Source organism: Prionailurus bengalensis, chromosome D2 (genome assembly GCF_016509475.1).
Source record: "Prionailurus bengalensis isolate Pbe53 chromosome D2, Fcat_Pben_1.1_paternal_pri, whole genome shotgun sequence".
Classification (NCBI taxonomy): Eukaryota; Metazoa; Chordata; class Mammalia; order Carnivora; family Felidae; genus Prionailurus; species Prionailurus bengalensis.
This window is the reverse complement of record NC_057351.1, coordinates 13,686,341-13,690,993: the sequence shown is the minus strand read 5'-3', so window position 1 is coordinate 13,690,993 and position 4,653 is coordinate 13,686,341.

Sequence of the window (4,653 nt, the reverse complement as noted above, 5' to 3'; positions counted from 1 at the left end):
AAGCCCAGAGCCTCCACTTTAGGGACCGGGGACACTGACTTTCAAAAAGGGGGTTCAAGCCAACGTTTTTGTCCAGAACCAGAAATTTTAATGCATTCTTCGTCTTTATTTCAGAATATGGGGAAGGCTAGGACAGATTTGGGTAGGTTTCCCTTAGAGTCCAAGGAAACAGTTTGGGAGACAGACAGCTAATGAACAAAACCACGAGGTGAGCTGGACAAGCATTTCTAAAATTTTATATATATATATATATATATATATACACATACATATATATGTGTGTATATATACATATATATGTATACATATATTCTATATAATATATATATATGTATATAGAATATACATATAAAGAACTCCAAAAAATGTCACAAGAGATTCTTAAAATGATGGAAAAAATTCTATTCATTGTTCTTGGTTTGTTTGGTTGGTTTCAGGTTTTTTACTATTTGAAATTTGAAAATTGTCACACTGAACGCATTTTAGTTGTCCAATACGGGAATTATTTGGCAGTTACAAAACCAGGTACCACTGGTCCAAGCACCGCCCACTCTGGATTGTGTGGGCCTCACTCGCTCCTTCTGAGCACACCTACAGCCCCTCGTGGCTCGCAAGGGGACTCTGGTAGCTGTTCACCAAACCCATCTCCCTTTGCTCCCAGGCAAGCCAGGCCCCATTTCCTCCTTTGCTGTTAATTAAGGCCATGTGGCTGGTTCTGGCCAATGGAATGTGACTTCCAACCAATGATCGCTAAACTTTCCTGGGCAAGTCTCCACTGTCTTTCAGTACGATCAACCTCCTGGACTGAACACCCAAGGTGCCTGATCTTGGAACCCACATATCGAGGATGGCAGAGACGTCATCAGCCTGGAACCTTAAGGAATGGATGGAAGAGAGCCCCTTCCCCATTGTCCTGCTGCTGATCAAGCGTAACTGAGTCAGTGTTTACAGCCATCCTAACAAATAGATCCTGTGTACGTAAACTAATCCCATCCACGGGGTAGAAGCTGGTCATTTGGATGACTCAAAAAAAGAAAGAAAAAAAGCTCAAATTCGGAACCGTTTCAGTGACAGTTGTAATAGTTCACAAAATGTCATAAAATGTTAAAATAGCCAGCATAATCTTAAACTAATAGAGCAATTTAGAGATAAGAATCCACCCTCTCCAGGCCAAAAATGAGACGTTCTATAACATCTCCCCACGACAGAGCAGAAAGAAACCCGGGGCACAGAAATATCTCCTTATTTTCCTTCTTTGGTGAGTTAGCGGCCGGTGATAAAACTCAGCCCCTTCACTTCCCCTCCTGGATACCGTAGGCTGAAGATGACAAATTGATTTTGTCTTGAAGCCACCTGCTAGTGACTGATAGTCACTACCTGCATCGGGAAGGATTCTGAGGCCAAGTCAGGAAAGAGTACAGCGATCAATAGGCATTCTCCGTCAAGCACACGGAAAGGGATGTGGCCACATAAGCCCCGGGTCAACCAGTGGTTGTCCAATACCCGCCCATGGACAGATCCCGTCAGAATCCCTTGGGAGGCGTGGTAGCAGTTCCCTCTCTAAGCCCCAACCCTCACCCTCCCCAGATTTGAGGAATTAAAATCTCTGGCTGTGGGCCCTGGAAGTCTATGTTTTTGTCATCTTTCCTTGGAGTTGTGATAAAGAGTTAGCTTTGGAAGCCACCCTGTAGCATGTGGACATCTACCCAATGCCTGGTAGTAAAGAGCCCCGGGCAAGTCACTTCACCTCTCTGTGCCTCAGGTGCCCCACATGTAATTTAGGGATAATAATAGCACCTCCCTCTTAGGGATATTAGGAAGACTAAATGAGGTTTTACATAAAAAGCACTCAACAAACATTACCTTTTATTCTGTTCTCTTCTTCTGTGAGTCTGTAAGAGGCATTTTGCCCACTGCCACCGAGGTAGGGAAAAACGCTGTTTTCTAAGATTTCCAGGTGCCCCAGACAGCACCGTCGCCACCCCCCCCCCCCCAAGTAGCAGGAAAGACGAAAGCATTCACTCCCCATGTGCAGCCCTTCCTCAACTCCACATCCGAGCTGCCTAAGGACCCTGGATGGCACGCCTGGGGGAGAGGCGAATGGGTACACGGTGCGGATCTAAGTCACAACCGTTACGGTGAGAGCGTCAGGGACAGCAATGCTGGTGAGATGCTGGTCATGGTGATGACGTAAGAGTCGTCACCACGTGATGTGATGGCCATGTGCCAAGCAATGTTTCCGATGTGGGTTCAACCAATGTCGCTGATGAGCTAGATCACCCTCAAACATCAACTCCGGACCTTTCGAGCCTTTCCGTATCATGGCGTGTTGACTGTCTCTGCAATACTAATGGGAGAACCCATCTCTCCATAACGCGAGGGGGAAAGGAAAAGGGAAAACTCTCTCATTCTGCAACTTGTTCCCAGCCAGATGCAAACAAACAAAACTCCTGACTCGGGTGTACCTCAGGAAGGTATCTTATTGGAAGGAGAACTGCTAACTCACAAACAATCCAGAAGTTTCCAGAAATGAGTGGGAAGCAAAGAGCACCCCGGGGCAACAGTTTTAACCACAGCCAAGGTCAACACAGCAGCAATCTGGTGGTAAAGCTGCCTCCCCGGGACCCCGACCGACCTGCTGGCCCCACGGCCCTAACACTAACAGGTGGGGGGGGGGATCACCACCCACCACTGGGCCAAGTCCACTCTTCCTACCATTCACTTGAGTCCCCCACAGCGCTGCCAGCTGGCCGAGCCTGGGTCCTGTGCCCACACCCCAGGGCCAGGGATCTTGGAGAGCAAGTAGCTGGCACTTTCTGTTCACCCTGGGGGACGGTGGAACCTACATATAAAAAGTGGGTTTAAATTCAGGGCAGCCCGAAAGCAGGAAATGTTTACTACACCCCGCTAACCCTGGCTATTTTCAGCTTTTCAGGAAAAGCAGAAAACCGACGTCTTACTACTGACTCTCTCTTAGTACTCTCTCTGCTGCTCTGTGGCCCGATTTACAAGCAGGCATTGGGAAAGGTGAGGCCAGAACCTACGGTGGGTTTTGGACACATGTTTTGATGGCCTTTTCAAAGCAAAGCCTTTGCTCCTGGACAGTGGCAGCTCAGGAGCCAGGGGACCTCTGTCAGTCCCAGACAATGGGTTAACAGAAGGCCGGGGCACCGAGGGACCCTGAAAGGTCAAGAGCCTGGACGTGCCCCCACCTCCAGCACGTTCTGTGGAACCACTCACCAGGTGAGGAGCCGGGATGTCTGAGCTCTGGCCCTGCCCCGTCTTTGCTCCTGGCAGAGCTTCGAGCAGATCTTTCAACTTCTGTGACTCAGTTTACTCAACTGCCAAATGGAGATAATCATGTGGAGCTCAAAGGACTTTTGTAATACTCTAATGAGTGTTTATAAACCACTTTGTAGGAGTTTATGGTTATTTGAGCTGGGAAAGGAATTACAAATTATTCGGGAGTAAACAGTATTTAAAATCTGGCTTTTTAACAGTCAACAGGTTTTCCTGGATGTCTACGAGGCTGTCATAATAGGACACTCTGAGGTCCCGTGGTGCAAACTGGTTTCATTCAAAGTATCTCTCCTCCCCGAGAAGCATATGACATGCTTCGGGAGGGCCATTCATCTGCATCGCGTGCCTTTCACTCCACACCAGCTAACAGAACAGCTGGCTTCAGAATGGAAGCCAGACGCCCAAGTTTTGCTTTTTGGTCGTTTTTTGTTTTGTTTTGTTTTGTTTCTCAGGGATCAGGCAATGGAGAGTTCTCCCCAACTACATCCAAAGTGCCATACACTTCCAAGAAAATTTGTACCGCACATGATATCAATAGATAATCCTTCACAGAGAAATATAAAAGTCTGTCCCAACAAAGTTTGGAATAGAAAAGATAGAGCCCAGGGGCGCCTGGGTAGCTCAGTCGGTTAAGCATCCGACTCTTTTCTTTCCAAATTTTTTTTCCATTTATTTTTGAGAGACAGAGTGAGACGGAGCATGAGTGGGAGAGGGGCAGAGAGAGAACGAGACACAGAATCTGAAGCGGGCTCCAGGCTCCGAGCCTCAGCACAGAGCCCGACGCGGGGCTCGAACCCACAAACCGTGAGATCACGGCCTGAGCTGAAGTCGGACGCTCAACCGACTGAGCCACCCAGGCGCCCCAAGCATCCAACCCCTGATCTCTGCTCGGGTCACGATCTCATGGTTCATGGAATTGATCCCTTGCTGACAGCGCAGAGCCTGTTTGGGATTCTCTCTCTCCCTCTCTCTCTCTCTGCCCCTCCCCCACTTGTGCATGCTCTCTCCCTCTTTTTCTCTCTGTCAAAATAAATAAACATCAAAAAAGAAAAAAAGAGAAGATAGAGTACTGACGTGTAGGGAGGAAACGAATAAAATACGGCGAGTCCCTGCACCAAGCTATGTGTTTCCGTCTGCCCATTCTCCCCTGTGTTTGCACAACTTTGTGAGTGTAGATATCACCGCCTCCACTTTACTGATGGAAGAGAAAGCTAAGAAAGGTAAGCTGCCTCATGGCAAAGTCACACACACGGTCAGTGCGCGGCGGAGCTCACGTTCACGCCCACATAAATCGTCTCTTCTGCCGTTTCGTTATTGTGGTTGTTGCGCACCACCATCATCGACGCCCCCTCA